The sequence below is a fragment of the Tympanuchus pallidicinctus genome, unplaced genomic scaffold, assembly GCF_026119805.1.
Source record: "Tympanuchus pallidicinctus isolate F22 unplaced genomic scaffold, pur_lepc_1.0 scaffold5, whole genome shotgun sequence".
In the NCBI taxonomy this organism is placed as follows: Eukaryota; Metazoa; Chordata; class Aves; order Galliformes; family Phasianidae; genus Tympanuchus; species Tympanuchus pallidicinctus.
In genome coordinates, this window is record NW_026294769.1 from 30704893 (window position 1) to 30727194 (window position 22302).

Consider the following 22302-nt stretch of genomic DNA (forward strand, 5'->3'; position numbering starts at 1 on the left):
CTGCTGTCTCTCTTTTTCTCTTTTTCCTTTTTCTTTTTTTTTTTTTTTTCATCTTCCCCCCACCCTTTTTCCTTCTTGACCCCCCTTTCTGCCGCAGAAGGGGATTTTGGGACTATTCCATCAGTGTGGTATGTCTGTATAAACATCATTAGCTCCTATGAGCTGACACGCTGGAGATTTTCATTTCTTCTTACAAATCGCTCCCTTCCACAATAAAAATACCATGCATATTAGGCTGGATATGCTAGGAGGGAAAATGGAGATGTTTATTCTCACTGCCTTTGATCTCCAGCAAAGCAAAAAGCGATCTCAGCAGAGGACTACCACCCTGGGCAGGAGAACTCGAGGGTCTCCCTGATGGCTGTGGTGTAAATGCAGAGCCACCGGCCTGGCCACAGGCACGGGGCAGTAAGCAGGAAGCCAGGCACCAACATGCGCTGCTGCTAGCACAGCAGAAAGGCTGCAGGCTGGGCAGAGCTCTCCAGAGTGGCCAAGAGGGGCTGAGCAAGGGTAGGCCAGCACAAAATACTTCATCTCTGGTGTGCCTGCGGGGCCCAGCCGACCCCGTCCCGTCTTGTCCCTCTCGTTCCATTGCATCCCAGTGTGCCATCTGTTCCCTGCCTGTGGGTTGGCGCTGGTAAACACGGTGCTCTGGCACATGAGCTTGCCTCAGCCACTTCTGCCTTCTGCCCCTTTGTCCTGGCCGCAGAATGGCATTTCAGTGACAGTAGATCTCCACTCTTAACTTCTTCAAAGCTCCTTCCTAGGCCCGTTGCCTCAGTGGCTTTGCTTCTTTTTTTCAGTCATTCTAGGGGGACGAGGGCACTCAGTGATGCATTTATTCCCAGTGCAACAGCGGTAAAAGCAGTGAGGTCTGCATGCCCAACTCTACACGGAGAAGGCGGCACTCAGCACAGCATGTATCAGTTCTTGCAAACCTTTGTGACAAGACTTCAGTTGAGCTGAGTTGTCCTACACTGCAAAGACAGATGGTCTGGGGACCTACCCTCACCTCAGGCTTTTCAAGTCTTCTCTTTTTGCTCTCAATATTGTGTGTTCTTGTCTGTTTCTAGTGGTCTCTGTGTACCAATTCATATGAATGACCAAAGCCCATCTAATTAGGGCCATTTGCAGCAGTAAAATATGCAGATGCCAGCCCAGACCTTGTTGTTTGCTGCAGTCCCTGACTGCATGACTAGGAGGGCCTGCCATAAAAAGAAGGGACCAGATCAGTTGCTAACACGAACCTCAGAAATGCCAAATGTCAGCCTATTTCCCTCTGTTAGGTTGATCCTCTGTGTGTGCCACAGTGCAGACCCATTAGTCAGACCGCATTGGGTCATCTTCCCTTCTCATCCTTGAGAATTTCCTCTCCATACCTCAAACCTTCTTTCCACAAATCCCCAGGACAAGGGTGTGGGCAGAAAGCCCCTCACTCACTCACTCACTATTTCCCTTAGTTCCTTCAGTGGGGTTGTGCATTTGGTTTCTTGCTGCCACTTGCTCTTTTGGTAATTAATTACCATGGACTCTATGAGGCAGCTTCACTCATTTGTGATACTGTCTTTTCCTAGGCAAACTGAAACCAGTTGTATTAAGAGCAAGTACAGAGAGGGTTTTAACAGGTCTTCTACATATGTGACTGTATGACACGGAAAATCCACAGCTTGTTCCTACTGCAGAGACCTGCTTTCTACTCTACCTTTTATATCTGAGTTATATCATGACTTTCAAGCCCTCAATTTTAGAGAAGCGTTGGGTAACTAAGGACAGCATTTTGCTTAATAGATGTCAAAAGTCAGAGGCTAAATAGAGTTATCACTTTGCCAGTGTCTGAGAATCTAGCCCTCATTCTTTGAATACATTTTTATGCCATGTGACTGTAGTCGAGGGACTGATAGGCCTGGAGCCAAAGTCATGACCAAATAGTGAAGGAGTTAGGAATCTGCATTTCTCAGCTGGAGGTGACAAACTGGAGTCTTTTGATCCTCACAGAAAAAAAATAATAAGGCAGAAAAAAACCAAAGTAACGAACCCAAAGGTCTTCATTGAATTCACGTTACTCCTTTTATCCAAACAAGTGACAACAGAGATTTCAAAACATAGCTCTAACTTCAAGGGAGGAAATGTCCACTTCCAGGTCTGGAGAATCTGCCCTCATGAGGCCAAACTTGTGATCCCTGTGGTATAAGATTTTCCTAAAGGATAACAGTTGTAATTCCAGTATCACCGATACATTAATGATGTGCATAATGCTGAAATCACTAGTTTACATGATTTAAGAACATCTGGTTTGTAAGACCAAGCTGTCATTCCCTGCTGGATCATGCACAGTGGCTTCAGTGGCCTGGGTATCGCCTGTCCTGCTGTTTGTGTCAGACCCTTCAGGCCACCAAGCGATACAGCAGCCTGAATGCTCCTGCAGCAGTGATCAGACATCAGCTTTGCAACGCCAGGCATCCATGAATGACATCGTACAGAAACAATATGCCCTCATTTTTATCACCTGAGCTGTCTGAGTAACTTGAGTAAATAAAAAGGGAGGTTACTGTGTTCACCTTTTCTTGTGGCTTCTGCATTTATTCAATATCAGTAGCTTAACAAATTGCTAATTAGTAGAAGCCTGTAATTATTTTTTAAGACACCATTGGTAGAAAGACAGTTTTTAATTCAAATGCGCTGGCAATCACATAAAAATAAGGCAGTAATATTTTGTTTTTCCCAACTTGGGCTGAGTGGAACGAGCTGTAAGTATCTAGCTGAACTAATGAGATCTAATCTTGGATCTGCGGTAGAATAATCATCTGAGTAGTAAGAATCAGTAGTAGAATATAAGCAACTGCTTGCAAACATCTGTACCAGCCGAAGCTTCGTAAAATCACACAGACAATAATTTTGAATAAAGGCTCTTAAAAATACTGTAACTTGTTTGCTGACAGCAAACAATAAGCCAGACCCTCTGGATAAATTATTTGCAGTGAGTTCTTTGCTTGGATCTAGTTCTCCTCCTCCTCCTCAGGCAGTATTTTTAAAGAGAACAGACACCAATTATTTGGATTTTCAGCCCCAGGGATTTGGAAGCAAAAAGAGTTCATCAAAATGAGTGTGGGTTTTTTTTTTTCTTTCCCCCCCCCCCCCCCCCCCTGTGTTAAAGTGAATTTCAATCTTAAACAAACATGCCTGCAATAAACTGGGACTTGAACAGGGCTCATCATGAAGAGCACCTAATGATCCAACCCCGATGCTAGGAACTGTTGTTCTTCTGACAGGGGTACCGACGTGAAATCTCCATGCAGTGGAAAGTCTTGTGGGCAGACTTATTGCACTGGCTGCAAAGCAAACTGTAAAGCACTAAAAGGGATTCTCCCAAGGCTAGCTGCTAGCACAGCTTACATAAAAAAATATGGCACATTCAGAAACTAACATAAAACATTTAAAATATGATTTTTTTTTATAAGTATATATGTCAAATATGAAATATGACAAAGTTTTCTATAGATGATTAAGAAATTGCAAATTCTTATTTACAGAGTAGCCTTCCAATGACAAATTCCTTCACACCATGTCAGCTGTGTGTGTGGGGGGGTGGGTTGTAAGTACCATTTTCCCCTTGCATTCTTTGAAAACCTTTGATAATTGCAAAATCTTCATTCAGCTTGATCTTTGCTGCATGCTAAGTTTGTTTTAACATTTTCTGTTTACAAATACATAGTTTAGTTTCAGGATGTTTCTTCCCTTCAGTGAACTATTCAATGCAGCTACCGTATTTGAATGGTTCTTGGCATTTTTTATTTCATTGTGACCCAACAAAATGGCTATTTTTGCTCATGCGAGCTGGCTTCCCCAAATGTTGCTAAGATGAACAACTGAACCATTGCTGCCATGCTCACAAGGCTATCTCACTTCACGCTCTTCCTTTGCACTTCTTCAGCAGGGCCCTGTCCCGCCAATCCTGGGCTGTGTCTGCACTGAGGAGTGATACCAGCACACCGCCACCGTGAAAGGCTAAGTGGTCTGGTTCCCTCGCACAGATCCACATACAGAGGTTAGAGGGTGCATATTTGTACTCGTAACTGTTTCACCAGTTTTGACTGATGCATAGCTTTCGGTGAAGCTAGAGTTGGAAGTTCAGGTTTGCCTTGGATTCCTGCAGGGTGAGGTCACTCTGAGTAACAGATCTTTGACAAGTGGTCCAAAAAGGCCCGCCTCTTTCCTACACAGCCTCAGTCCTTCAAGCAAGCATGATGTAATGTGGAAAGCCAAAATACTTGCCAGTTGACCACTTGCCTACCATTGCAAAATCAGTGAAAACTCTCACTGACGGACAGAAAATCTCTGGCTTTCTACTAGCTTAGATGCTCTAAAATCATGTCCCAAGTTTCTTTGTGCTACCTCTGAGTCCATGTCTGCACTGTATGGCATCCAGAGGTGAGGTGCTTCCTGTCCCCAGCACTGTGCATCCCACAGCACAGATCTGGCAGGCGCAGCCCAGGGCAGCCCTGCTGCAGCAGCACAGATCTATAGGCACCAAGTGAGGTACAGATGCCACTAAAGGCAAAAGAGCTGAAAGGCTGACTCAGCAGCTGCTCTCTAGGAGCAACTCAAAGCAGTTAGGAACTGAGTGCTATGAAGACTTCAAGATACAATTCCTTCCTAACGGGGAATGGGACAAAACAATTCAAACTATGTACAGAATTTAAGGCCAGAAAAAAAAGCATCCAGCAAGGTACTGCCAGGTTATATAACTTCATCAGCTGCAATCAGCACCTGTGATAACGACTTTTTATACTGCTGGAATGGTATCATTGCATGGTATTTACTCTGCAGGTCTCAAAGGCAAACCTTAGGAGTACAGTGCAGTATATTTTATTTCTATGTTAAAAACAAACAAACAACAACAACCAAAAAAAAAAAAAAAAACAGGGAGAGAAAGATTGCACCTTTCCATATCTACCTACAACAGCATAGAGTAGCATCTTAGATAAAGCACATTCTTTAAGCAGGACACAGTGCAGTATCTGTAATACCAGGGTATGCTTTGCCAATCTGGATGAGAGACTCACCATGTTTTTACTGCAGATACACTCAGTTTGTGTGCTCAGCTGTAAGGGTGAAAAATCTGTTGCATGTAGAACCATTGAAATGGCAACCACATATTTCATGCTCTGGAGCTCTCTGCAGTGATCAAATCCCACTAATGTTGGTGTTTTCCTTATAGGCAGACTTGCTTACTTGCTGCTACCTTCTAAGAGAGCCAAGAAGCACGCTCTGGCATTAGCTTCATTGTAAGTTTTTGGTAACTTTGGTGTAACTGCTAAGTACAATTTTCTTCTTATCATTTAAACTTGGTCTTGCCCCTAGCCGTCCCTCTGCTCCTGTGTAAGAGTCACCAGACTCACCATGAGATGTCATTGTCTGTATATTTTGCAGGTGGCAAATAAATTACTTTTATTTTCATTATCATCAGCTGCCAGGGCAATTATTATTTGATGTCAGTGATGTCTTCAGGCTTGGTCTTGAGTTTTCCGTTGCAAAAAGGCCAGCAGATTGAGGGAGGTAATACTCCTCCTTTGCTCTGTGCTGGTGAGACCATATCTTGAGTAGTGTGTCTAGTTCTGGACTCCTCAGTTCAAGAATGACAGGGAACTTCTGGAGAGAGTATTGCAGAGATAATTAGGGGCCTGGAGCATCTCCTTTGTGATGAAAAGCTGAGACACCTGGGGCTGTTCAGCCTGGAGAAGAGAAGAGAAGAGAAGAGAAGAGAAGAGAAGAGAAGAGAAGAGAAGAGAAGAGAAGAGAAGAGAAGAGAAGAGAAGAGAAGAGAAGAGAAGAGAAGAGAAGAGAAGAGAAGAGAAGAGAAGAGAAGAGAAGAGAAGACTGAGGGGGGGATCTCATCAATGCTCTTCTTCTGTCCTGTAAAATTATCTCATTCACATCTAAAGCTGTTTTAGCCTTTTAACTGGGTAAAACATTTTTACCCCATTATTGAAAGCAGGTGAATGTTCCATGCCACCTGCACTCAGAAGTGATATCTCCTCCCACTGAAATTCCCTGTCATGACACAAGATAAGGCAGCAGAACTCACAACCATAGGAGGTGGCTGTGGTGTCATTTCAGTGGAGAATTTGCCTTACTGCTTTGCAGCTTAGGTCTGAGGCTGCAAACCCTCTAGCACAGACACAAGATGGCAAAATGTGGTGTTTGATTGAAACATGGCACACCACTGCTTTGTTGTGTGGTATGCCAGAGTGGACAGGTATGACTTTACACTTTCACTCACTTGCATTGATTTCTAGTGCTTTTAACAAGAGTTTGTTTGATTTGAACTGTAAGTTTCCTGAGTTTTCATTTAGAGAAATGTGAAAAATCATCTTTTAGGGGAGGAACAACTGGACAGTAGAGGTGTTGCTACAAAATGCCTTATGAAGTGGTGCACTGCAGCCACTTCTCCACTTCTTCTCCCTGCATCAATTACTCTGTGCTCTCAAAGACTGCAACTTAGTGATCATTAGAATATTATTTCCTCGATGCTTCCAAATGTGCTTCCCAGGGGAAAAAATAATAAAAATAAATGGAAAACACTTATGTATATATATATATATATAAATATATATAAAAACACAATACACAATACTTTCAGCTAAGTAAACACTAAAATCTGTCACACTGGATTCAAAAGACAATGGAAAAGGAAATGAAACATAAGCATATGCCTAATATTGATCAAAACAGTCACCCTCTCAAAGGGCTGTAAACAGTAAAACAACAGATTCACTGCAGCAGGGAGCCCAGGTTTAAGGAATTTCTTTGCAAGGGTATAAATCCCCTCTGCATTCGCTGTGGTGCATAGCAGAGTCCAGTCCTCCATCTCTAAGCTTTTTAAAATCCTCCCAAACAATTTTAATGTGAGCACAATGCAACCTTGAGAGCAGTCCTGGAAGATATCTGAATGTCCAGTTCTCAAAACAAGACTTCAACATACGTCACACCCCTCCTTGGATTACTTTGGCCAAGGGTGACAGGATCAACCAGAATTCCAGGTTGCAGCTCATTAGTCCATAACAGCTAGCTTATCTCTGTCTGCCAGTAGGGCAGTTCTGACCATTCACATTTGGATTACTTAGACATTTCCTGGGATAGCTATCTTGATGCAATTTTTGTGCCCCTGAGCAAAAATAGAAGCAGTTAGACCTGAACTGTAGGTGTAATCTGTTAGCAAAGCAGCTGAAAATCCACTTCAGTGATATTCCGCTTCAAATGTAAAATTTCAGATATGATAGTGAAGTAGAAGATCTTCAGAACACACCATCAGATGGAGATGGGCTGTTTGTGCCAGGCCGGGGAATTTAAAAAAAGAAAAAAAAAAAAAAGAGTACTTTAACATCATCTCAAGTTAGTGAAACAAATTATCAAGTGCATGAGTGATTGGTCACTGGAATGCTTTACTCTGGGAAGTGGTGAATTCTCCAAAACTTGATGTCATTGCATCAGGACTGGACGTCTTTCAGGAAGGTTTTGTGTCAGACAGGAGAAACTACTGAACTCAGCTTGTGATTATTTGTACATCAGAAGTGGGAAGGGCTGACAGGGAACCTGAAAACATGCTAAAAATCTGCGAAAGCAGGTTAGTGGGGTTCTTTATGTGATCTCAGAGTGTAATAGCCAGAAAGCATCCATGCTCAGAAATGAATTGAGTGTTGCCTGAGGAGTGGCTGAGTCAGTAGAGCTATCAACTCCTTCTCAGCGCTGCATTGGCTCCGTAGTGCTGACAGCACTAAAAAACTTGTTTATTGATTGTCAATGAAGTATGACTTGAATATGCACAGTCTTCAAACAGAAGAGGAAAAAGATGATTTTACATCATCATTGGTCTGGTTAGCTACACCAAGCTGATCCAATTACCTTTTCTGTTGTTAAAAGTTTTGATGTGATTGTTTTAGGAAAACAACTCCCATCTTAGAAGAATTAAATATCATCCTGGAAAAGTAAACGTTCACTTAGATAAGGAAAATGACTGCTGGAAGCATCACAGCAAGTAAATTCTGCCTTTTATTGAACTATTTCCTCTACATAACCATGGGAATTTTGAAAAAGATGAAAATCAAAAACATGCACAAAATGTAGAAACTGAAAAAGGAAAGGAAAATAAAAAGACAAAACAGAAATGCTATATTACATCAAAAAATACCCTGAAATTTTGGAAGAAGCAAATACTATTTCCCATTCTCCACAGACACTAGTCTGTAAAAACAATGCAAAACATTACATCTTGTTCTGGTAATGACTTTGTAGGACTGACCCCCATGCAGAAAGCCAAAGCAGTGTCAGTGCCTCAGGTAAGACACAACAAGTCCTGTTTTGAAGACAGCTTTTTGCAAAGAATTAAATTCTGCTATTTAAATACATGCAGGCAGCACTGTCTGAGGCAGATATGACAGAACCATCTCAGCAGCAATGCTACGGCTGAAGATGCTTTCAGCATCAGCTGCTATTTTTAGGTGCTTACAGTTTGATTGGAGACTTTTACTGTGCCAGGTGTAGCGCAAACCATAGCAATGAAATAAAGCTTTGCTTGTAATTGTAATGACTCCTATACTTACAATGAGGAAAAATTTGGAAAGTATGGAAGAATTACATTTGTCTTTTCTGTTCTTTAAGAGCAGGGCAGTCCAGCATTCAATGACAGAATAAAAAGCCCCTGAGTCAGACAATGGGCAACACATGGATTTTGTTTTAGCTGCTATAACTCCAAAACCTTATTTGAGAATTCTCCCACACTCAGTGGTTCATAAATGTGCTTGGCACATGGTACTAATGTGATTTAGAGTCACACCTCTGTTACCAGATCTCCAAGCATGTCAGCAGTCCAACATGGACCCATTCTCCTTTTTATTTTCAAGTGGAGCCATTTGAACCAGAACATGCTATACAATCCCACAAGGGCAAGGTAGATCTTTCAACAATTTCATACTTTCTTTGCAATGACGGAAATGGCTAGGCAAAGTGCAGAATAATAAATAATTGGGTCCATTTAGGATATAAGTCCAGGTTATACGTGCAAGACAAGATCTTCATTGGAGGCTCTGCCCCTCTGAAAGAATTGGCCAAGAGCACAGGAGTTGCAGGCATGTTGCCAGATTTCAGGCAGGGGAACTCAAGATTTTCACCAGAAGCATTCAGAGCAATGCAGAGTTTCAACAGCAGACCAGATTCTCAGAGGTGTTTGGTACATATGCCTACTCCTGGTGAGATTTGTTTACTTGTTGATTCTTACAAGGTCTCAGTCTAGTTCTGCTCCCAGTCTCCCAGCACACTGTGGAAGTCCACACGACTATCTCATCCAACTCTGTGTTTTCTCCACGGTCCTTTCAAATTCTGCCACTGCCTCTGCTCATTAGATCATTACCAGTTAGTTGGGTGCTTGAAGATGGGGATAGGATTCGTCTCATCTTCCGTGGTTGCTTCAGGTGATTCTTCACGCTCAGAGGGAAGCTGTGGATGAATTAGACTTTCAGAGACCATGCTCACGCATGGGAGGCTTTGAGACTTTTGATGCCTAACTTGAGTCTGAAAACTGAAAATCTGGGACTGCTCCTATTTCCTTAATTTCATGGATGGAAAATGCATTTTAGATCTCAAGTGGAAGCTAACACTGTAACAAAGCTCTCAGAACCAAGATAACACACAGTTGTGTACACATTTTACAGCAGCATTCTTTGAAAATCAGATTAACTCAACTCAAGCTCTCATCCCCATCCTTGAAAATGTGTGTGCAAATCCCAGTGCACTCAATGGATGTTGCATGAAAGCCACACAAATGGAGTCACTTTTCGGAGAGTAGTACAGAGCAAGGCCAGGGTGCTGCTTGCTGCTAGCACTCCCCTAAATTCATTTTTCTCTTTTCATTTTTATAGTATTTCTCCTCCCACACCTTTGCCCTCCCTGCCTTTCTGAACTTTCACAGATATTTAAGCATTGGCTTTCGTACTGAAACTGGGCCCTGATCTTATGTGAAAAACAAGGGAAACTTTCTGAAGGAATAACCTAAATGCAACACCAGATAAATTAAAAGTACTCACTGCTGTCATTCAGCGAAGCCATGCACAGGCAGAGAACTTTCACAGCTATTAAAAAAAATGTGCTATTCAGTGCAAACTTGCCATCTGGCTCCTAGTGCTGGATTCCACTACAGTGTGCTTCTTGAGATTATACTCATCTGCCAGCCTCCCCCTCTCCTCCCAAGGCACTTAGGAAGACTCTTCTGGGAATAGAAAGTGAATTATTTTATCCCAATCACTATGCAGCTAACTATACATGGTAATTAAACAAAGAGACATTCTCCTTCTGCCATTGGAGGCAAAGGTTTTCTTGCTAGCCATAAATAACAATCCTTCTTTGGGAAGATGAAAAGGTATTTACAGAATAAACTGGTATACTGTTATCATGCTGATGGCCAGGCAAAGATAATTAAGTATTAAAATAGACAACAAGGGAAAGATATTCAAAGTGGAGGCTTCTTATGCCATCTTTAATGGATGCAGTTGTTCTGGATGATCACAAGCATCTCTGAGCACAGAGAAGAGGGGGAATGTTTATCTCCGATTTAAACAGCCGTGAAGCCAGTGGAGTCCACCAGGAATGAATGTGGTTTGCTGGGAGACCTCACCTCCTATGACAAGGGAGTAGCTTTATTAAACTCAGTGGCCTCCGTAAATAGGGTCTTCCATGTAAATGTTTGCTGGATGAGGCCCTAATAGCTGACAAGGTGGAGAGCTTTCCCGTGCAGCTCCCATCTCATGTCTGGGAAATATTAACATTCAAGCAGAGGAAAGTGCTCTTGTTTGTACCAAGCACTGCTAAATTCAGCTGTGGGAGACCCGCACAGTGCAAACCTCCCCAGGGGCACACACTCACTTGGCAGCTGCCCCCTCCTGTCTGCAGTCCCAGATGACTCACGCTCTCCTCACGCTGGCCCCAGTATTCCCACCAGGCTCTAGGCAGTTTGCTGAACTAGAAATTCTCAACACCATACCACGATGCTGCAGCTCTGACCCTGAATCTGACGTTTCCACGTGGTCCAAGCTTTTCTTTTTCTGACCTGAAAGTTAATATCCTTAGTAATTCAAATGCACCCAGAACTTCTAGCATGCATTTGGTAAGCTTTGATAATTTTCATTCACCTGCAACTTCTGTCTCAGTGTCAGGACTGCCAGCTCTAAGTCACAAAAAATATCACGAGGCATATTCTCCTGGCTCTGTCTCACTCTGCACTCATGATGCTTACTTAAAGAATATAAAGAGCCTTTCATTTAGTCCTTTGGTTTTGGAGCCTTACCATTAACCGATGCTATGCCTTCAGATTCTTTAAAAAAAAAAGCAACCCAAAATATAAAACAACCAAAGATATCAGAGATTCTGAAAGATTCTCGGGACTCCAGGAGCATAGCAGAATGGTTAAGACGAAATCTGAAATTCCTTCTTGGTTCAGCTGCCTTTCCTTCAAGCTTAAAACTACATCGTGATTTAGGCCCCCGTTTTGAATCCAAAATGTTATGACTCCTCCTTGTTTTGCTGCGAGCCTTCCAAAGTTTTCTGGATCCAACATTTCCTAGGCATATCTCTTAATGTAGATATTCCCCACTGGGTCCTAAACTCTTGCTTAGGTTCCCAATTGGCTCCACTTCTTGCTCCTGAGACTGAATTTATCTTATCTCACATACAGAGATCCCTAATGGATTCTACTCATTGGTTGCTTTTCCTCAAGTACTGACACTCCCTCACGGTTTACCCTGCTTCTCAGCCTGCCAAGTAATATATAGCAAGTTATTCATAACTGCATGAATGTGTTTTGATAGACCAGTTCATTCAAAAGTCTTTGTCCTGCTGATGTCACAGACCTGGTAGTTTGTCAGGCAAACAGTCTTCCATTTGCCAAGACTTTAATGTCTAATGATTAAAAATACATTACGAGAACTAAATATCCAAGCATCATTTTGAAACTCCTCCCTTTCTGGAGGATAGAGAGTTTTATGGATTTACACCAGCTATAATTTTGGTCTCTGTCAAAATAAGCTGCCAGAACATGTCCATTGTGTTAGTTAGTGTGTCTCCAAGTTCATTCTGAATGGCAGATTCAACCACCACCCTCAACACTCTGGGTCTTCAAGACTGTGCTAAGAAACCATCAGCTTCCAAACTCCATAAAAGAGAGAGCCTAGGTCTTCTTGATGTCTTAGGTCTGGACTAGCCCCTTGCTTACACAGCCTAGCTCCATTAGGCTTTACAGCATAGTTCTGCAGCCTGTGGCCTGACTCTAAATGCTACTAATCCCAGCAGAGATGCTGTGACTTGAAGTGGAGCCAGACTGCAGGCAGCAATGAGAATGAATAGCAAGTAGGTATCACGAGCTCTGGCTCCCTGTGCTGGAGCCTACCCTCACCACCTTTGCACTGGCACCTTTGAGTGTTTCTTAGCTAGCTGCCAGCATTTCTCTTTTGGCAATATCCCTGCCCACCTGATTATGCCAGGGTAAAACAGAAACTAAGAGCAGAATCTGGTCTGCTGATAGACCAAACTTGGCTCTAGTCTGGTGCCCTATGATTCACTCCCACACTATTGCTGCCTATTAATAAAACACTTTTTCCAAGACTCAGAAAATGAATTACTCATAGATAAGACACTGAAATTGAAATCTTGTCAACACTGTATATTTAGAAAGTGACTGTGGGACAAATACAGATCAGTATTCCATCAGTGTGGACTTAGCACCTGAACGGGTGTGCTTGCTGCAAGGGACAGTACTCAGAAGCACTCACCCCTTTTGTCATTTGCCATTCATCAGCTACTTGGACCATGGCTGTGATTTCATAGGTAATTCCATGATGTGAAGAGCAAAGCACACAGGTGAGATGATGAAAAAGATATTTTTGGTATGCATAGGCCCTAATAATCATTTGCTTTTGCAAAGATCAAAAATGACCAGTTTTTGCCCCTTACCAGGCTCACTGCACAGCTAATCAAATCTGTTTCTCCAGTCTGCGAAAGATTCTGCTCTACATATTCAGAAGTCCAGTAGCATAATGCATCTAGTACCACAGTCTTTCCAATCAGATTGCAGATCCTTAGCATGGTTTCAGTTGCTAACAAGTTAAGTAAGTCATTTTCCACAGATGTTTCTAGGTGATCAATATTTCCAATCAATCTTCGCTTAACAGAACCTCAGTCATTTAAGATGCTCTTTCGTATCTTTTGTCATCTCTCAGTAGTGGCAGGTGTTGAAGCTGTAAGTCATTTTCAGTCAGTCCGTACATGGTATCTCCCAAATTTTCCCCTCAACACATTTTCCAGGGTGATGCCTCAATTTATATCCAGATCCTTGCCAGGCATCGTGACTCTATTTTCATCTCTCTGGTGGTGGAAAATGATCCAAATTCACTTGTCATCCAATAACTTTTGAATCATGCCAAGTGGCATCTAGGATAAAACTACATTCCTAAAAAGGCTCAGATCCACATAAAGTTTATTCATGTAGAGAAAGGACATGAGCAGATCTAGTGCCCATGCTGGGCCAGAAAGATGAACTCAAAATAAGGAAGGTGAAGAAAAGCAAGGAAGGTGATCAGGAAATAGAGAACAACTGAGGGAAGATTTAAAGAGTTTTACTTTGTGAAGACTAGTAGGAGAAAGTGTGAGAGGGAAGACTTTTATATAAAGTGCATGATTCAAGCACCATGAATGAATACATATTTTTAAATTAAAGGATAGTGCTAGCACAAAAACACATGGGTTTTAATAAACTTCAAGCTGGAAAGCAGAGGGATTTAGTGATAAAAGAAGTGAAGTTCTGGAGAAAGTCCTAAACTACTTGAGTAGTGTGAAGATGGACTATGAACAGGTCATGCCTTGCCCCACAGGAACTCCTTCCCACCCTGAAAATCAGTTTATATGTGTTGCCTTCCATTGCAGCACCCTCACAGCACTGTTTTACAAACACAGGAATCTAATACACATTAAATGGTTTATGAAACAGGTAGCCTAAAACCTCTAGCCTTGGGGCTCTCCAGTGTGTCTAGTCAGGCTGGATATTAGGAAAAAAATCTCTGAAAGAGCAGTGAGGCAGTGGCACAGGCTGCCCAGGGAGGTGGTGGTGTCACCTGGAGGTGTTCAAGAAATTTGGAGATGTGGCACGGAGGGACATGGGTTAGTGAGCATAGAGACAGACCTGAAGATCATTTAATTCTAACAACTTGCTCAAAGTGGAGCCATTTTCAAAATTATATCAGGCTGTTTGTGACCTCATTCATTCAAGTTTTGAAGATCTTTATGGATGAAGAATCCACAGCCTCTAGAGCCTTTCAGCATGACTTACTCCAGTACTTAGCTAACTGCTCAGTAGGTGAAATATGACCATCTCAGCAGCTTTCTGCTGCACTTGTTCATCTACAGGTTATATAGATGAAGAAGCTTTGTATTGTTCTTCCTTTCTACAGTCTGCTCTCAAAGACTTCCATGTGGAAGAACTGCTTAACAGTAAGGGTGACGGAGCATGGAAAAGTTTCCCCAGAGATGTTGTGGAGTCTCCTTCTATAGAGATACTCAAGACTCATTTGGATGCCTACCTGTGTGACCTGTTGTAGGGTACCTGCTTTAGCAGGGAGCTGGACTCAGTAATCTCTTCCAACCCCTGCAATTCTGTGATTCTGTATTTTCTACTTGGGGCACTCCTGATGGCATTCCCACTGCATTTGGGGCATCTCAGGATAGGCCAACAGTGATAGGGTCCACCTCAGAGCCATCACTAAGCCTGGACATGCTGACTACTCAAGCCTCAGCTGAACCTTCTTATGATTCAGTCCCAGCCTGCCCATCCCACTCTTTTTATGCTAGATGTTGGACTTAGAAATGCTGTCAGTGACAAACACACAGCTCTATCCTCCTGACTTGTGGCCCTTCAGCATCCTGTTTCTTCCCTTCATAATGAGTGATGGTGGTTGATTGTTATCTCACTAAACTTTAATATCCCGAGTAAATATATGGCTTCCAGATTAACCAATTCAGCCTGTTGTCACATAGAACCATTCCCTAAGTCTTGTTCTAGCTGTGGCACTGGGGACAACTGATCACTCCATAGGTTCAGCCACAGCTATAAATCCTCCTGGTATACTCCACGTTGTTAAAAACAATATTAAAAAGGATTTTTTCAAGCATTCCTTCAGGAACGATTGAGGTGGTAATCTACTTAGAAAGCAGTGTTATATCAATACTATGACAGAGCTTTCCTGTTTGCATGATGAGAGATTGACAGTGTTTTGACATTATAGATTGTCATCATGACAGCGCCTAGCAATGACAGCTTGCTTTATCTCCCAAACAATTTATAAACATGAATTTCAAAATCACACAAGAACGATATGCGATATGTACCAGAAAATGTGAAGAATCCTTCTAAGATCAACATGCTACATGTAACAGATTTCTTAGGAAACTGCCAGAGTGTAACAAGAGGAGCATTTCTGCAGAAATGTTGCCCTTGGCAGATGTGTCTATAGAAAGCAGAAGAGTAAGGCTGGGAATCTGTTTATTTACAAGAGAAGCATCCTCCCAATAACAGCAGGAATACTGCAACTTAAAAATAAAAATACACATACAAACACCTTACTGGAATGTATTTTAATTTAACTTGAGCTAGACTGGGAACTCATTCTCACTGCTTCTTTGATGTGGCAATAGGCAAGTTAAAGAATGTTCACAGTTTATGCATTCATCTCTGGGAGAGGCAACCCTGAATTCCTTGTGGAAAAAGTCTGTTTTTGCAGTGGGAAATGCTGTTTCTTCAGACTACTATTAAATGTTCTTTCCCTGGATTTTCCTGTGCACTTAGAATATACACAAAGCCTAGAGGAACTTTCAGCTACCCACAACAAGTTTTCTGCACACGCAGTGCCAGCTCCACGTGGTCATTTCGGGTTTGCTGGGAGGAAAGGAGATGAAAACTCAGGGCTCATGAACTGGCAGGGACCAGGCAGGCAGGACAATCACAAAACAAACAAACAAACCAAAAACAACCACCAAAACCTAACAAAACATTCATATTAGGCACACTGAGTTGTCATATGTCAGTATGAGCTGCTTCTAGAAAAGAACTACTATCGGAGTCCTTACCTGGGAAGTTAACGCACTGAGCTGCAACAGTATTGAAACACTTCCCTGACTCTTCATTACCCACTGATAATACGTTGGTGACTTGAAGAACTCTTGCATCCAGCTGCTGTCAGACCCTGAAGACACATGGATCCCTTAGATGCCTCCGTATCTCTCATGTACCTTGCCTCACTCTGTTTCAGGTGTCACTCTCCTAAAAATCCATTCCACAAAACTCTTAACAAAAGACTGGTGGTGATTTCTACATTTTCAACCAGTGCATCCATACACTTTAGCCAACCTTCCACTTGCAGTTCTGATTCTTGGGAGAAAAACAGGGACGTCTTATGTGAGCCTAGCCTGCAGGAGAATTTCTGCCACAGGAATTTGAAACATGGGAGGTGGCCATCTCTGACCAAGTAACACCCATGTCCTGCTTCTTCCTTCATTTCTCTCTTTGCTTAGGCAGCTCCACACTCAGACCTATTTGAAACTTTTCCAAATCCACCCAATTTCTTCCAGGGAGGGCTGAGATCCTCTAAGATAATATGCCCAGAACAGTGCAATCAGGCTGCCCACATATTGTAGACCCAATGTATTGTAGGAGCACTGGCTTCACTCTGAGCATGTGGTAGGGCACAGCCATCTCCACGCTGCCTGCAGCCCAACTTGCTCCCTGGGGGAGAGAAGTATTTGTAGAAAGAAAAGTGGCACAAATGAGCTTCTCCAATTCCAAATCACCCAGAGAACCAGACTGAGGCAGATCCTGGATTTCTGTACAAAAGACTCAAAACAGGGTGGTTTCAAACTTTACATAACAGAACCAAATTTAATGTAAGTCCCCTTCTGGAAGAGGCAGGGAGCCATTCACATTGGCTAAGGACTTGCTTTTCATTCAATCCCTTGCATCCACTCCAAGTTGCTCCATTTGTCTGAAGAAATTAAAATATAGTGAAAAGATTTCAGGTTTCTGCGCAACAGGCTCTCAGTGACCTCCAACCGCTTTCTGGTGTTTTGGTGAGAGAGCACGGAATCATAAAATATCCTGAGTTGGAAGGGACGCATAAAGATTATTGAGTCCAACTCGTGATCACAACGACAGAATCAGGAGAATCACAGAACGGCTTAGGTTAGAGGAGACCTTAAAGATGGCTGCCCCCCAGCAGCTCAGCTGCCCAGGGCTCCATCCAACCTGACCTTGAGCACCTCCAGGGATGGGGCACTATAGCTTCTCTGGGCAGCTGTGCCAGTACCTCACCTCTGAGTCACGAATTTCTTTCTCAGATCTAACCTAAATCTCCTCTTAGTTTAAAGCCATTTCCCTTTGTCCTATCATTACCAAACTGTGTAAAAAGTCAGTCCCTCTCCTGCTTGTAAGCTCCCTTCAAGTACTGGAAGGCCACAAGGAGGTCACTCTGGAGCTTCCTCTTCTCCAGGATGAACGTGCCCAGCTCCTTCACGGGCTTATGGCACAAAGTGGCTCATTCAGAACCACAGAGCAGTGCTGTGCTTCCACGGCAGCACTCACACCATGCAGTGCCACTGACACTGCTGGGGGACAGCAGCTACGGGCAGAAGTATGGCACAGTAAGAGAAAAAAAGAAAAGGCTGCTACGGCATTCTGTCCTCAAGTCCTTGCTGCCACCAATGAATTATTAACCTCAATGATTAAATTATTATTTGCAAGAGTGCACTAAAGCAGTAAAGATGGGCTAGTTGCAATGCCGTTTCCTCATTGCACATGGCCCTCCTTTCCCCTGCGTGCCAGCCCCGCTCCGCTGAGCGCTGAGTTCCCGGTGAAAGCCTTTGGTGCACACACACAGGAAGTGAGGTCAGGCTTGTTTTGGCAGTTTCAGCCGCTTTTATCCCAGATAGCAGCTGAATTTTATCAGTTGGTTTAGCCTTTGGTCTTCGAGAGACACACTATTATTTCACTCCTCTTTAAAAATAATAATAAAGAAAGAAGAAAGAAAAAAAAAAAAAAAAAGGAAGGAAGAAAGAAAAGGCTCAGCGAGGCCGCAGCAGCAGCGAGAGGGCGAGCCGTGCCTCAGAGCCGGCCGAGCGCTGCCGCGAGCGCCCTCGTGTGCCCGCAGCTCCCGCAGCACTGCCCCGCCTCGGCGGGTACCCCGGGCCCCTCCGAAGGGATGATGTCGCCTTCCCTGGGCTGGCACCGACGCCGCCCTCCCCGTGAGCAGAGTGTCGGGTTGCAGAATGAGGCGTGAAGTTGGACGTTAGGAAGGAGATAGTAGGAAAAACTTCTTCGTCGAGAAGCGCTGGATGGGCTGCCCAAGAAGGTGGTGAAGTCGCAGTCCCTGGGGGTGTTCAAGAAACACTTAGGTGTTATACTGAGGGACGCTGTTAGTAGGAAATATTGGTGATAGGTGGACAATTGGACTGGATGACCTTGGAGGTCTTTTTCAACCTTGGTGATTCTATGATTCTAAGAGCACAGGTTGCTGTCATTCTCCTCTCTTCATGTGAGCTTGTTCACAATGTTTCTTCCATCCGAGTGTGAGCTTCTCAGCACAACCTTCCAGCAGAAAAATAATACATATTTTTGTTCTCAGTGACAACTTTCATACTAAAATCACTGCAAGTCAAACATAAAAAACATTTTTGAGATATAAATGACAAACAATGCCCATATTGGAAACTTTCTAGAGATTACTTCAGGCCCTGGAAGAGGGCCCCTGCCTCTGTCAAAGAAGTGTTATCTTGAGATTGTCAATGCATGCTTCAGAGTAAGAGTGACTTTGTCCCCAGAGACCCAAGGGAACATAACAAGTGACATCAGTCATATTTTGGAGACTGTAGAGTCTCGTGTCACTAAACGTCAACTAAATCTCTGTACATGGCTCTCTTCAAAGAGTCATTCCTGAAGTGCTGAAAGGTGAGGGGGCTAACTAAGCCAATTAAAGAAACATTTACTAAGCAGGGGAAGGACACGATGATCTGCAGACCAGGTATGTAACAATTTATTTTGTTTTCCTTTAGTTTCTGTCAGGGCCAAAGTGGGTGGGAAAAATACCTCTCCACCAAGCACCAGAGGTAGGACATGAGCTGACGAAAGGCAGGAGGCTTACTCTGAAGCAATGGCCATTTCTTTTTCCCCTCAAGCTAATGTTCTGTCTGTTCCACCTCGGCATTCCTTGTGAAGCCAGAGACAACAAGCTGGTCTGCCCAAACACAAAAATAAAACACCAGACAGACTTCTTTGGGAAAAGCAACATTTCTTGTGAAAGAGGAATTGCAATTGGAATTTACTGGAATGCTAGCAGTCATACCATCAGGTCATATTCTGATCCTGCTCGCTTTATTGTAAATAACGAACGGTCTCCCAGCCACACCAGCCATGGCCGCTCCTTTTTTGGCCCTTTATTCGTATGTCGGAGCTCCTAAGAAGTAATTAAAATGGGAGACATTTTGTGCTATTGAAAACAAACTATTGTATTTCCTTGGTGAAACCAGAGCTTTTCCTTTTGCAGAAGTTGACTCATGTGAAAAGCAGCCACAAAGGAATCATACAAATACATTTTGGGATACAAACAGACTGTTTTTTGTCAATCAGTCTCCTGTCACTCATAGGTGGGACAAAATTTTGCTTTGGTGTTAGCCAATGCCACAGCTATGAGTACTACCAAGGAATGTAGGCAGAGGTGTCCTTGCAGCTCTGGTGAAGAGAAAACAGGGCATTACTTCTGTCCCTGTCCTAGAGGTGACTGTTTCCCCAGCAGAGCCTGCAAGTGGAAATTATGGCTGGACGAAGCTGCTGGCCTAGCTCAATGCGATTCCTGCAGCATCTCAATGTAACTCATCTGACTTTTTGCTGAGGCTGCTCGGTTCACCAAGGCCGCTGACTTGGCTTGATAGAGCCATGGAAACTTCCCACTGAAGGCACTTGCAAAGAGGAGATAGGCAGTGATATCTAAAATTAGGAAAACCCCCTTTCTGAAAAGATCATGAGTCTGAGCTTTAAGAGAATTTACACACCACGTCCTTATCTGGGATCTAAGTTCAAGGCTGTTCGTATCTTGGGTGTTGGTTTGGTTCATTATGGAGATAAGTCCAAGCTGTGAAATTTGGATCTGGACCAAATTTCTCCATAGTTTGAAAGAATTTGGCTCCATCATTTTGGAAAGGGCCTATCACTGCTACTAGGTCTTTTAACTCGAACAACAGATGCAGACATAATAAGAAGAGAAATGAACATTAGGAAGTCATCATAACTGCACCAAGCTGAACTCTCCAACACTTTCCAGAGTCTCTAATTTACAAAGAAAGAAGAATAATAAAGCATAAACAGTAACTGAAACACATCCAACATTTCAATCAGTGCAGTGCACTTATTACATAGGCTCTATAAATACATTTTGCTAATGCAGGAAGTCTGGGACAAGATCAAGAGCAAAGGCAATTAGCCGATTGTGATTACCAGGCATTTGACAAAATACTGTTTGATACTTGGAAGAATATAATCACATGCAGAAGATTGCTATCAAAACTGTTTGTTTAGTATAATGAATATGGCAGCAAAAGCATGTTCTGTGTATGGATATCTGTGGCAACACCACTCTGTGATGTTGGGGTATCAACAGTAGATTGTACAACTTCAAGACACCAAAGATAAGGAAATAATAAGGCACTACAGAAGGTCTGGAAGAGAAAGCAAAAAATATGGAGAGAGAAAGAAGCCAGTGGCAGCCCCATTCAATCAGCTCATGCTGTAAAAATAAAAAGTACATTACAACCATCATATCAAAGGCTCTTCAGGTGCCTTCAATGCTTTAAGCTATTAAAGTGGTCCCTTCAGGTCAGCTGAAGAAAAAAATATAAATCTATAGCATGCTTCTTATCTTACTGAAATCTGTGAAATACACAGTCAACACTGTCTGGCATTCCTACAGGCTTGCAACAATTATTACAGCTACTGACATAAATGTCATATCACAATGCAAGGTTTTGAAGCCTAGCAAGTGCAGCTAATCTTAGCTAATCTCAGGCATGATTCTTTTAGGGAAAGCGTTCTTATACAGTCATCTTGTTTCTCTTGGTTGGCAAAAAAATCAACTACTAGATATACTCCATAGTACAGTCCTTATCATGTTCATTTTACACATACACTGACATCATCCAAATTAGGTAGGCAAGTGTTTGACTTCATTTTAACAAATGTTTAAGTGTTAAAATGCAGCTGAGACTGAAAGCATGCAGACTGCTATTCTAAGGCAGTTCGGTAGTAGGTAAAACATGAATATGAAATGTAGTACGGTAGTTAGCAAAATGGAAATCCTAGAGTCCAGTGAGGAATAAAGAGCAAACCACCTAATCTCCAGCACTGTGTGCTTCCCAGAACCTTCACATTTGAGCATCTCATGGGCTTTAAAATATTCACCCTATCAACATGCCTGAGAGGTGGGTGAATAAAAGCCTTGCTCTTTACAGGTGTCAGGCTCTGCCCAGGATGTCTGTGGTTAGCAGTGATTGAAACCTGGTCTCCAATACCCCAAGCAAGGCTCTCCTCCCAGACAGGACTTCCCTTTGGGAACAGGCAACACATTGGTTCTGCTGGGCAGCTCCTGCAAGAAGCAAAGGCTGTGCCTCACTGTTTTTTTTTTTTCCTTGGGCAAGTGCTTTCAGTGTTGGGCATAAATGAGGCCAGAAGGGCAAGCAAGCATTGTGGACCAGGAAAGCTTAGGAAACCTAGCACACATCTATAATGTTTTTCTTTCTCTTTTTCATGCCCGCACTGGAAGCAGGGATCTGAGTACAGAGCTCACTCCACACCGTATTTTCCTCAGCAATGATTTACAGACTGCTCTCCTTTACTTCATTCTCCTTCTCTGAGAGATTGCCAGTCCTGTCAGCATTATCCTCTCTGACACTCTGCTCTGGAAATATTTCAAGATCAGATATGCTTTTCTTGCTTTCGCTGCCTATATTTCTAGAAGGACCATCAACCAGACAATGTTTTGCACCGGAGTCTGATGCCAGAGCCAGAACACGGATGAGTTAGCAGCCACTCAGTCTGCAGAGTCTAGTACCAGCTGCTCTGCGCACACAGTAGCAAACCTGAAAAATCCAGGAAAACAGGAAGCCTCTTTGGTGTGCTGCTTGAATTGCAGACCTTTCTCTTATTCAGACCTTCTGGCTGGAGCTGCTGAT

At 43.0% G+C, this 22302-nt stretch overlaps 1 protein-coding gene across 1 annotated transcript in view; it reads left to right on the plus strand.

Annotated features, from left to right (window-relative positions):
* The window catches only part of GATA6 (GATA binding protein 6), a 79943-nt gene that overhangs the window by 52567 nt on the left and 5074 nt on the right, over positions 1 to 22302 (plus strand). The window lies entirely within an intron of this gene.